At 44.1% G+C, this 13,378-nt stretch overlaps 1 pseudogene across 1 annotated transcript in view; it reads left to right on the top strand.

Moving 5' to 3' along the window:
- Nucleotides 1–5,648: 5,648 nt before the first annotated feature.
- The window catches only part of LOC308508561 (small RNA 2'-O-methyltransferase-like), a 52,731-nt pseudogene continuing 45,001 nt past the window's right edge, over nt 5,649–13,378 (top strand). Inside the window, exon 1 of the transcript in view lies at nt 5,649–6,365. The product of the transcript in view is annotated as a small RNA 2'-O-methyltransferase-like (transcript). The remainder of the gene's footprint in view (nt 6,366–13,378) is intronic.

Here is a 13,378-nt window from a genome sequence, read left to right as displayed (position 1 = left end):
AGCACAGCATTTATCTACTCCACCATCTTGGATCTCCTCTTCTTTCAAGACTTTTAATCTCTGATATTTTACCCTTTAAATATGATATGCCTAGGTGCAGCTTTTTGGCCTTTATCGTACTTGGTGTTCTCTGAGCTTTCTGGAATATGTGGTTTGGTGTCTAATACTAATTTTTGGTAATTTTCAATCATTGCTTCAAATATTTCTTCTGTTCCTTTCTTTTTTTCTTCTTATTTTGGTATTCCTATTACATGTATATTATACTTTCTATAGTTGTCGTATAGTTCTGGGATATTCTTTTTTTCTTTTTTTCCTTTTTTTAAGTGTTTTTGTCTTTGCTTTTCAGTTTTGGAAGTTTCTACTGAGATATCCCCAAGACTGGAGATTCCTTTCTCAGCTCTTTCTAGTCTGTTAATGAACACACCAGAGACATTCTTCATTTCCATCACAGTACTTTCGATTTCCAGCGTTTCCTTTTAATTCTTTTTTTTGGACTTTCTATCTCTCCGATTATCTTACTCATTTGTTCTTGCATCTGGCTTGCTTTTTCCATTACAGCCCTTCGCATATTTAATCACAATTGTTTTAAATTTCTGGTCTGATAATTCCAATATTCCTGCCATATTTGAGTCTGGTTCTAATGCTTGCTCTGTCTCTTCAAATTGTTTTTTCCCCCTGTTATTATGCCTTGTAACATTTTTTCTTTTTCATTGAAAGCCAGACTTGATGTACTAGATAAAAGGAACGTTGTACTAGTTCCTGCAAGAGGTTTCTGTTCATGGGTTTCTGCTCCAGTAAGTTGTGAATCTCTGTATATGCCTTATCTGCCTGCCTGTCTCTCCAATTTTAGAGGCAGTGGTTTGCCCCATGACCTCAATTCTCTCATGGATCTAAGAAGAGTTGTTGATATTCAGTCTGTTTAGCTTTTTATCTTGTTATGAAGATGGGAGCAGTGATTTCCAAGCTCCTTACATGCCAGGCTGGAAACTGGAAGTCTGATATCCATTTGTTTTAACACATTTTCTTACAAATATAATTCTTTGTCCACTGAATAACCTTCTCACCTTTGTAAAAAAAAAAGTCATTTGATCACAGATGTGTGGGCCTATTTTGAGACTTTATTATGTTCCACTGATCCATATTTTTGTCTCAATACTATATTGTATTGATCACTGTAACTGTACAGTAAGTCTTGAAATCAAACAATGTAAGTCCTCCAAATGTGATCTTTTTCAAATTTGTTTTGAGTATTATAGGTGCTTTTCATTTTCAAATAATTTTTAGAATCAACATGTCAACTTCTGATTTTTAAAAATCTGCTCTAATTTTTCATTGGCTTATAGTTTTCTTGTAATATTTTTGTCTGGTGTTCGTTTTGTCTAGAGCAATGCTGACCTTATGAAAGTGTTGGGAAGTGTTCTAGTCTTTATATTTTAAAAGAGTTTGTGATTGATTGGTATTGTTTCATATGTAAATGTTTGATACAATTCTCTATGTAGTTCTATGGGCCTGGAATTGCCTTGATGGGAAGATTTCATTAATTTCTGTAATAAGGGTTTGGACAATTAAGTTCGAGAACTCATCCTAGAAAAAGTGCTATATACCTCATTGCTGACTATCACTACAGTCACCTTCGAAGTGCTCCCCTTGGGAAGCTATGCACTGACGCCAGCACCTAGTCCACCTTTCAAAGCAATTTTGGAACTGTTTTTCTGCAATGGCCATCAGAGCTACTCTCATGTTACCCTTAATGTCCTGAATATCATAAAAATGTCTTTCTTTCAATATTTCCTTTATCTTTGGGCAAAGAAATAAGTCATTGGGGCCAGATAAGGTGATTAGGGAGGGTGTTCCAATACAATTATTTTGTTTACTGGCTAAAACCTCCCTCACAGACAGTGCCGTGTGAGCTGGTGCATTGTCGTGATGCAAGAGACATGAATTGTTGGGGAAAAGTTCACATTGCCTAATTTTCTCATGCAGCCTTTTCAGCACTTCCAAATAGTAAACTTGGTTAACTGTTTATCCAGTTGATACAAATTCATAATGAATAATCCTGTGATATCAAAAAAAGGTTAGCAACATCATTGCAACGAGTTCACGAACTTAATTATCAGCCCTCATAGATATCAAACTATTTGTTTTCTGTTTCTTCTGGTGTCAATTTTGGTAATTTGTGATTTTCAAGACATTTGATTATTTTATTTAAGTTGCCAAAGTTATTATCTCATAGTTGTTCATAATATTCTTTTATTATTTTTTCAACCTCTGTAAGATCTGTGATGAACATATGTTGATTCCTGATATTGATAATTTATTTTGTTTCTTGGTCAATTTAGCTAAAGGTTTATTGATTTTTATTGATTTTTTTTCAAAAGCACAAGCTATTGGTGTCACTGAGTTTCTTTAGTATATATCATTTTCTCATTCACTAATTTTTGCTCTTTATTATTTCCTTCCTTCTACTGCGTTGGTTTTAATTTCGTCTTCTTTTGTCAAACTTCCTTAGGTGAATCCATGGTGTGTTGGGAGTCTCCAAAACCACCGTCAGGTTCAGTGATTTTCTTGGGGGACTTTCAGGACTCGGCATATAGGCATAGTCATTGTTAAGATTTATTACTATAAAAGGTACAAAGTAAAATTGCAAAGGGAAAAAGCACATAATGTGCAGCGTGAAGGAAACCAGGCACAAGCTTCCAAGAGTCTGCTCACAGTGGAGTTACACAGGATACACTCAATTCCCCTAGCAAGGAGTTGTGACAACACATGTGAAATGTGCTCTACCAGAGAAGTTCATTAGAGACTCAGTGCCCTGGTTTTCATTGGGAGCTCATCACATAGGCACCTTCTGCTAGGCACATATCAACATTCCAGACTACCAGAAAGTAGTGGTCAGCATAAACCATATTATTTACATAAACAATTTAGGTATAGTATGCCACTTTTATCAAGAAATTGTGGCAATCCTTCTGACATGTATGTTCCCAGACGCCAGTCAAGGGACAACCTTGGAACGAGGACTTCTAAGGGTAATAGTCTCAGGCTTACAGTGTTAACTCTTTTCTGTACTAATGTTTAAAACTTTTATTTTGTCTAATATAAGCATTTAAAGCTATACATTTCCCACCAACCACCTTTTTAGTGGCATCCTACAAGTGTTGCTATATTATGTTTTTGTTTTTGCATTAAGTTCAAAGTATTTTCTAATTTCCCTTGTGATTCCTGTTGCCTTGTCTTCAACTTCACACATGCTTTTATTTGCAGTGTCTTAGTTGGTGTTAATTCCTTCCTGTAAAATTTTTATTTCATAGATTGTATTTTTTAGCTTTAGAAGTTCTGTTTGTTTCTTTTTTTATGGTTTCCATTTATCTCTTCATAATATTTTCTTTTAAATTCTTGAATTTTTTATAATAACTATTTTAATCTGTCTTCTAATTCCATAACTTCTGTCATCTAGTTCTGTTTCTATTGAATTATCTTTCTTCTAATTATGGGTTCCATTTTCCTGCTTTCCCGCATGTCTAGGAGTTTTTGTTTGGGTGCTGGACATTGTGATGTTCCATTTCTAAGTGTATTTTGTTGTCTTCTTTTAAGAGCATTCATGATATTGCTTTGATGGGCAGTTAGCTTTCTTGTGGATCAAGTTGCTCCTTTTGAGGCTTATTTGTAAGCTTTGTTAAGTTGATCAATGAGGCCTCTCTACTCCGACTGGTTGGAACTCAAAGTCTCTCATCTCTGTGTGAGCGCTGGTAGTTGTTAAACTCATAGCTCCCTGGTAGTAATCTTTTCTTTGATAGTTGGTCTTTGCCTGGCGCCACCAAGTCTCATCCTAGACCCATACACCTTATAGTTTATTCTAAGACTCAAGAGGACCCCTATGCAGATTTCCGGAACTTTCTCTGCCTAGATAGCTCTGCCCACAACTTCCAGAAACATCCTCCCGGTGCTCCAATCTCTGTCTCATTAGCTCAGTGAGACTGCTGAGCCCCACTTGGATTCTCTCTCTTTGTTCAGTGGCCTGGAACATGTCTCCAGTTAGAAAACTGAGATAATCATAGAGCTTACCTCATCTGTTTCCCTTCTCCCAGGAATTACTGACCTGTGCTTCTATGTGAAAATAGGTGTTTCTATGTTTGTTCACTTCTCTCTCTCTCTCTCTCTCTCTCTCTCTCTCTCTCTCTCTCTCTCTCGCCCTCCCTCCCTCCCTCCTTTCCTCCCTCCCTCCCTCCCTCCCTCCCTCCCTCTCTCCCTCCCTCCTTTCCTCCCTCCCTCCTTCCTTCCTTCCTTCCTTCCTTCCTTCCTTCCTTCCTTCCTTCCTTCCTTCCTTCTTTCTCTTTCTTCTCCTTCCCCTTCCTCTTCCCCTTCCTCTTCTTCTTCTTGTGATGGGGCTAATCTGATTACCAGTTATTCTGTCATGGCTAGGAATTGACTCACAGTCCAATGTTCACGATGAGTAAAATGTCATCAGTAAGAGGTGTAGAGGGCCGGCCTGGTGGCTCAGGCGGTTAGAGCTCCATGCTCCTAACTCCGAAGGCTGCCGGTTCGATTCCCACATGGGCCAGTGGGCTCTCAACAAAAAAAAAAAAAAAAAAAAAAAAAAAAAAAAAAAAAAAAAAAAAAAAAAAAAAAGAGGTGTAGAAAAGGGCATCTTAAGAGAAGGGGCTGCATAGGGGAAAGTTGTGAGTCTGAGGCAAGTTCAGGATGGTGTATGTGGGGTGTGTGAGGGGAGCGTTAGAGGTGAACAGAAAGATAGGCAGGAATGTATTTGCAAACGACCTTGAATGACAGTCTAGGAGTTTGCACATTCTGGAGGTCACAAGGCGTCTAAAGCTAGTGGTGGTTGTTGTTGTCATTATTATTATTACTATAATAACAATAACATGTAACTAATTTATTTTCATGTGCCAGGCAGGCACGACTCTAAGCTCTTTCCATGGACTATCTCATTTTTTAAGCTCACATGCTCCTCCAGCCAGCTCATGAAACACTCCAATGCTGTTAGGAATTGCCATGTGCCATGTGTTTATCTAAGCACTTTACACAGTTACCTCATTCAATCCTCAGCATAGCACTATGTGGTAGGCACTATAACTATGCCTATTTTACAGATCAGAAAATGGAGGCACAGAGAGGGTAAATGACTTTTGATCACAGAGAACAAGTAGCAATGAGGGGTGATTTTCTCTTCTTCTAAAATGCTTTCTTAACATTATTATAATAATGTTTTTACAATGAAAAAGAGCTGCATTTGGGCCACCCAGGTACGCCATTGCCTGCAGACACTGAATATTAGTGCATGTGGCCACCAGGCCTGGTGGACATGGCACTGCCTGCAGTCAAGTGGTGCCTACGATGGTTTAAAATCATGTCCTCAAATTCTTTGACACTCTTCCAATCAAAAAGTGGACGATAATTTCCTCCCTATTCAATATGGGCCAGCTTTAATGACTCAACTCTAATGGGCGGAAGGTGACAGAAATGACGCTGAGTGACTTTTGAGGCTAGTTTTAGAAAGATAACTCTGCTGACTCATCTCCAGCAGCACCCAGCTTTACTGTTTGGATTCTTACTCCAAGCAGAGTCATTGCTGATTCCTAGAGCTTGAAGGATACATCTGCATTTTTGTTTCAACAAAACTTAGACACAGAATGGAACAGAAGAATAAAGAGTGCAGTAGTGTGGTTGCTGGTCGTTTTCAAGATCCCATCAAGACCGACATTCACGTTAGCCCTCCATTATACAGACAGTGTTACAACTTCGTTAAAAATCTAGTGGATCACCATAAACTCAAGAACGTGGCAGACTTGGGGTGTGGTAGTGCTTTACTACACTTACATGTCACAGTTGCATTGAACTGTTTGCTGGAGTAGATATCAGTAAAGATAAAATAGGATCGTAAAGGTGTAGGTTGTCTCCATTCTTTGGGGATTATCTAAGTCCCTGAGATCTGAATATGTCTATTATCTTGTATCATGGCTCTGCTGTGGAGATAGACTCTTGTTTACTTGTTTTGCCTTAATAACATGTATTGAATTAATAGAACATTTGGATCCAAAAGATCTGGCCAGGTTTCCCCAAATCATATTTGGGTACTTGTCTCCAGCCATGATCGTCATCGGTACACCAACCTCTGAATTCAAGCCCCTGTTTCCAGCAGTGACCTTAAGAGATTCAGATCACAAATTTGAGAGGAACAGGAGGCAGTTTCAGACCTGGGCTTTAGGTGTGGCAAATGTCTACAGTTACTCTGTGGAGTTTCCTGGCGTGGGGGAACCTCCAGCAGGAGCTGGGAATGTTGGATACTGTACCCAGAAAGGGGTCTTCTGAAAAATTGGAGCAAAGGCAACAGAATCATGCATAGCGGGGTCGCGTGATGAATATGTTTATAAAATTGTTTATACATTCTCATACCCGAGTTTAAAGTAAAAAGAAGTCAGCAAACTTGCATTGACGAATGAGGTGTCCTAACCAGTCCAATTCTTGAGACACAGACATGTCCTAAGTCTGAAAATACTGCAGGATGATGAATCTGATAAATTAAATGACACTGGGTTTATCACATTTTTTGGACCCATCTTCACAGAACTTGAAAAAAACAACATAGAGAAGCCTCTCAAATCTTTCTGTTTTGGAAATATGTTTTATGTACCCCTGGAAAGACTCATTGCTTATCCCAAGGTGAACCACTTATGTGATAACGTAGATATGATGAAAGCACTCATTGCTAACCCAATGAAACTGAACCGTGATGGTTCTGCAGTGAAGGTTGGCCTGCTTGATAAGCAGTGGGCCACCCTTCCTGAAATTCAGGGTCTTAGCAGTAGTTGGGCTCATTTAGAATTTAAACTTTGTGTAGTCATAATTCAAGTACATTTTGATTGTGAAATTATGTAAACTTGTCCTTTTAAAATATGTTTTATTTTGGGAAGGGTGTAGAGAGTTAGTTCATAACATGCTTGTTTATGTTTTGTTGTGTTGGAGTCATGGTCAATGGCATTAAAAATTTTTAAAGAAAAAAAAAGACAACTGCTTCTACCTGACTCGTTCACTTGTGACCTGTGCTTTGGGAGTCCTATTCTCTGTCCCCATGATTTTGCCTGTTCTAGAATGTCATATAAATGGAATCATCTAGTATGTAGTCTGGTTTCTTTTATTTAGCATGTTGCTTTTGAGATTTATCCATGTTGCTGTGTGTAACTGTAGTTTGGTCGTTTTTACTTCTGAGATGTTTTGTTAATCCACACATTTGATATTCATTTGTCCATCTCAGGGCTGGGCACACAATGGGTGCTCAATAAGTGTGTGTTGAGTGGCTAAGTGGATGAAAGTGGGGGCTGCTCTGCAACTCTGATAAAGCCAGGCTTTGAGGAGCGTTGGAGGAGCCAAGGTGATGACATTTTCTCAAGACTCATTTATATTCATTAATTCAGAAATATTTATTGAATATTTACTCTGTGCCAACTCTTGTGTTAGGTCATAATCAGCAATTCCTGAGCTCTCCAGAGCTGACGTTGAGCTGAGAAAACAAATAACTCACCAAGTGTTAACATCAAGGGCGATAAGTGCTGGAAGAAAAAGAAGGGTAAAGTGGGGAAAGGGGCAGGGCAGAGTGAGGGTGGGAGATGAGGAGGGCAGGACAAGGGTGGGGCCGACAAGGCTCCCCAGGGAAGTCAAGGCCTGACGCAGGTGGTATCTACTAGACCGCGGAGGAGGGAAGGTGTGCCTGGCAGAAAGAACATGTGTGAGCACACAGCAGATTGGAGCAATGAGCCAGTGTGAATATGGGGACTCGTCAGATTTGGGGCTGGCTAGATGGTCCTAGGACAGATGGGGAGGGCCCATGTGTCATACTGATGAGTTTGGCTTTTATTCTGAAGACAGTGGGGTTCCACTGAAAGACTTTAAGCTGCAAAGTGATTAGGGTCCCTACTTCAGAGTGGAGGAAGGATTGGGTATATAAGTGCATATAGAAAGACTGGAGGAGTGGGGAGTGTTCTAAGTATCCCAGATAGGGACCTGGGTGGGCAACAAGAGAATAGATTATAGACCCACACAAATATAGATTTGCCAGAATCTGGTGACTGATTTTATGTGTGTACAGAGGCAGAATGAAATAAGACTAGATCCCTGATTTGGGACTTGGGCAACTGAATACAAGAAGGTAGTGACAATCTCTAAAGAGCAGCATGTAAAGAGAAGGAAGGAAGTAGAGATGATGAGTAAATGTGGGAACTGTTGAAGTTAAAGTGTCTGCAAGGGATCGAAATGGAATGTCCAGGAGGCAATTGGATGTTTTGACCTGGAGAGTGGATCTTGGCTGGGCATACAGATTTGGGGAGCATGGGCACAGATGAGGGAGTAGATGAGCGTACCTAGAAATGAGTGAAGAGTGTGGAGGGCTGAGGGCTCACGACAGAGACCTGAGCAATACCAGGATTTAAAGGGAAAGAAAGGAGGTGTGCAAGCGAGACGGAGGAAATGGCATGGACAATAGAGGAGCAGACCTAGGGGTATTTGGAGGAACCCAGGGGAGCTTGTTGAAAGGAAAGGCGGTCGGCACCAGGAGGCGTGCTGCCCGAGGGTCAAGGCAAATGAACGGCAGGACTCAAGAATGGCCAGTACCTGGTGACCATGCGATGACCCCCTTGGAGGAGTGGGAGGAGTGAAAGGCAGAGCGCTGGCTGATGAGGAGTGGGTAGCAGGGGCGGAAGGGGCGAAGGTTGAGACACACTTCTCTGCCTTGCAGTTTGGTTGTGAAGGGGCAGAGTGAGCTAAGGCCGGATGGAGCTGGTAAGGACCTGACAGCAAAGGAGGGTGTTACGTGAGAGAAGCTTCTGCGTATTTAAGTGCTGATGGAAATCAGCCAGGAGAGAGGGGCGTTTTGGTCATCTATTGTTGTATAACAAACCACCCCAAACTTAGTGCTTTAGGACAACGACCGTTCTCTCACAATTCTTGGATTGACCAGGCTCAGTTGGTTCACAAGGGGCTGTGTGACCTGTAGGTTTGTCGAGAGCCTCCCAGGACCGGCAGGTGGTGCCGGCCGTTGGTTGGGAGCGTGGCTGGGGCTGTCCACCGGGACTTCTTCGTTCTCTTCCACGTTTCTTTCTCATCTTGGTTGGGATCCTCACAGCACAGCAGCTGGATTCCGGGAGGGAGTGATTCAAATGCCCACTCCAAAGCAGAAGCTGCAAATATCTTAAGGTTCAGTATTATAAGTTATACAGCGACACATCCACCATACTCTAAAGGTCAAAGCGAGTTACAGGCCATCCCAATTCAAGGCTGATGGGAAAGATTCTGTCTCTCACTGGGAGGAGCTGCTAAAAATCTGGGCCATTTTTAACGTAACATAGGAGAAGGTGAACCCCTAAGAGGATAATTGGTGGATCCATCAAGAAAATGGCAGGACTTGGGGCCCAGGCCATATGTAGTAGGATTGGCTTGAAAGAAAAGAAGGTCTTGGAATGGGGTTCCAGGAGGCTAGGGTCATCTTTTATTTTATCAAGATGATCTTAGCAGGCCAACCAACCCCAAGGTTCTGGGTTATATAAACCACTTCAAATTTTTCCCTCCCTTTGTAGGATAGGTAGTAAGTAGAGAGAGGCTCTCAAGAACAACATGTATTATTGAGTGCTAATATGTGGCCTTAATCAATTCTCTCAATGACTTTATGAGGTCAATATTGTGATGCCCATTTTACAGGTAAAGCAACTGAGGCTCAACAAATCTCTCTCACTCTGAGTTCATGTGAAAGTGTTGATTGTCTGCACATAAAAGATATTTGTTCTCTCCTGAGGAGCGTGTAGTTATCATAATAACTCCTTAGAGGAGGAAACCCATAATGGACACAGAGTGAAATTCTCATCCCAGGAGAGAAGATCAGGGAGTGGGGGCACCAGTTTAGGCTCTGTCACCCTGAGGAGCTCTTGGGGTGGGGTAGAGCCTGGGATGGTGAGGTCCAAGCCCCTCAGGACAAGAGGACAGGGAGGAAGGAGTTGAAGCTTGGCTGCAGAAACCGTGGGCTGGTGACCACCATTCCTGCTACGCTAATCATGTGCTTGTGATATTAATAAAAATAATTTATGTCATGTGACTGCTTTTTAACTAGCTGCTTTCAAGACTTAAGACCGGGATTATAGAAGGCATACATTTATAAATTATTAGCCCAGAGCTCATAAGCACATATACTTTGGGGAACACTTTGGTAGCACTTTAAATTAATTTATTGTCATTCATTCCAGCTGTCTGTGATGTAAACCTTCAGCTATAAATTTGTACCATCATCTGACACACCATTAACTAAGGTGCTGCCTGAGCCAGAACACATAATAACACATTCGAATAGAATTTCTGTAGGGACGTTCATCTCTCCTCTCCTCTCCTCTCCTCTCCTCTCCTCTCCTCTCCTCTCCTCTCCTCTCCTCTCCTCTCCTCTCCTCTCCTCCCCTCCCCTCCCCTCCCCTCCCCTCCCCTCCCCTCCCCTCCTCTCCTCTCCTCTCCTCTCCTCTCTTCTCCTCATTTCCCCTCACTTCCCCTTTCCTCCCCTCCCCTCCCTTTCCTCCCTTCTTTTAATGACAAGCAACGTAGAGATAAGGCAGGTGCTTCAGAGTTGTGTTGGCAAAAGAATCAGGGCAGGTGAGACCCACTTTGCCCCATGGCCATCTGAGGAGCTCATGAGGTTTTACCCCATTGGACAGATAGTATATCAGAGATCCAGAGAGGGCATGGGTTTGCCGAAGGCCACATGGCCAGCAGAAACCGTGACCTCTAGCCTACCTCGATGCCTCTTTGGTAGGCAGGCTGAGCCTGTGCCCTGGAAACTTTGGCCTGTGCATGATTGACCCCCAGAACTCAGAGGAAAGCTAGGAACAGGGAATAAGATTTCTTTGAGTGGACTTTCTGGTGGGGCAATAAGAAAAGAATTCTTGGGATGCTGGGCAGAGGGAAGGAAAGAATGGAGGGGGATAAATCCTGTGCTCACTGCCTTTACACATCAGGAGGCAGAGAGTGGCTTGGGGGATCCAGGGAGACAGAGCGAGCACATTGGAAAGCAGTCCCAGGGGAACAATTTGCATCCTCTGAGGAGGGATTTGGTAATGATGAGAGCTGGCTGGGGTTGGAAGGAGTTTCCTGTCCCTGGAAGGATGAAGCCGGAGGGCCCTGGAAGACGTGGAATGGGGTAGGAATTTCCTATTGCTGCTGTGATAAATGGCCGCCAAAGTTGTGGCTTAATGCAACACCAATTTATTATCTTACAATTATGGAGGTCAGAATCCAAAACGGGTCTCACTGGGTGACAATCAAGCTGTTGGAAGCGCTGTGGTCCTTCTGGAGGCTGCCTGCTCCCCTTGACTCAGGCGCCTTCCTCCATCTTCACATCCAGCAAGGCCAGGTCTTGTTTGTCTTATGCTGCCATCTCTCTGGTTCTCCCGTCTCTTCCCTCTTCCACTTTCTGTAGCTCGTAACCACATTGGGACCACCCAATAGTGCAGCAACCTCTTCCCATCTCAAGGTCAGCTGATTAGCAGCCTCAATTCCATCTGCAACATTTATTCCCTTTAGCATATAACCTAACACCTTCCTAGATTCTGGAGACTAATATACGGACATCTTTGGTGGGCTATGGTTGTGCTGACCACATATGAGGGGTAAAGCCTCTGAGGTCCCCCTCACACAGAGAGATTTGCTAGTCCGGGACCAGAAGACATTTTATTGCTTCACTTAAGCAAGATGAGGTAAAAGGGAGAAGAAGGAGGAAGAGGGGAAAGGAGAAAGAGAAAGAGGGGCAGGACAGAAGATGAGTAGGGGATGGAGCAGAAGAAGGAGGAGGAGGATGAACAATTGACTTCCATCCCCCATCAGACGGCCTCAGTGCCTACGCTCAGCGTGAGGTGGGGCCGAGCGTCAGGAGACAGGAACCCAGATCCCAGTCCTGCTACGCGACCTTCTTTATTGGTAAGATGAGGAGCCTCTGGCCCTGGCCTGTGACAGTTCTTGGAATTATCCATCTGCATGGGCTTATGTTGAAGAAACTACAGGGAAGGACCTGTTGGGGCCAGGCCATGATGGTGGAAATGTCGCAGAAGGGCTGCCTGGCAGGGTGGAGGCAGCACCCTTCCCCAGGGGCCAACGGGCCATTGCTGCTCCTTGGAGGGAGGATTGTGGAGCCCAGTGGTGCCTGGACCCTGCAGGCTTCAGACGCAGGGGCGTGCCCCAAACGCAGGACCTGTGAGTTCTCTCTCCTCCCCCAGAGCGAAGGGCAGGCATCCATCCTTGCCCCTACCCCCCACCAACCTGACCTTCTTGTCCTCATCCCGGAAGCCTTAACTATCTTGGGGATCTGGTCCTCACGAATTTTATGGCAGTCTGGCAGGAGCCCTTCAAGAGGCTGACAATCATCTTTGTCTTACACACTAAGGGCAGGGGCTGGGCCTTTCTCAAACCTCATCTGTCCAACTCCCTCATTTCTCTCAAATCCTGTGGATAAATACGGTCCCTGGCTTGGAGAATAACAGTGCTTACCCCATACGACTTTGGACAAGGTAGTGAGACTCTGTCTCCGCTGCTTGGCTACCGGCACAACGTCTGGTACGTGACAGAAAATAAGTTGAAGGCAGTGGTATGGCTATCAGTGCTGTCCCTGGCCGGCCATGCACCTTTATTCTCAAAGATGCCATCCTCCTGACACCTGCCAGGGACCTGGCCCAAAATAAGTGCAGGGCGGAGCTCTGCGGCTTCTCCTTCTGAGTGGGCCTTCGGGGTTATGTTACTGTCCCCTAGTGTGTCTTGCTGGCCTGGAGTGGGCCCTCAGGCCACACAGATTGTGAGGTAGGGCCTGTGTCTGATTGACCTCCCAGCTCCGGGAGCAACCCTCCGCCTACAGCCCACTGGGTACTTGGTAGGCACTGAGTCAGGTGTCAGAATGAGTGGCTGCGTGGAGGAAGCCCTGAGCCAGTAGATGCCCAGCTGTGAGTTGATTCACTGAGCAAGCTTCGCTTAGCAACATCTGCCCAGCCCGGGGGCAGGGCCCCTGCAGCCGCCCCCGCCCTCCAGTGTGCTCACTGGATGGCTTTGACTTTTGTGTGCCACACGGTGGGTATTCAGATCACTGACAGCAGAGGGAGGAGACAAAGGCTGGGTTGGGGACGTCTGTGGCCCTCGGATCCTCAGCACCCACACTGTGCTGGTACTCACGTCTTCTCTTCTTTCTGGCCAAACTTCTAAGAGCCAAAAGCCAGGTGTACCAATCCCTTACGTGCTGCCTGTGCTGCGAGCAGTGCTGCCTGGCCAGATAAAGCCCCAGGGGAGTGGTAGGGGACCAGGAAACAGGGCGAGTGAGCGGAGCCCACCCTCATCTGGTGTGCACCCCCACTCT

This window comes from Rhinolophus hipposideros, assembly GCF_964194185.1.
Source record: "Rhinolophus hipposideros genome assembly, chromosome: 15".
Taxonomy (NCBI): domain Eukaryota; kingdom Metazoa; phylum Chordata; class Mammalia; order Chiroptera; family Rhinolophidae; genus Rhinolophus; species Rhinolophus hipposideros.
Note: the sequence above shows the minus strand (reverse complement) of the source record. Positions and strands in the feature narration are given on the sequence as shown.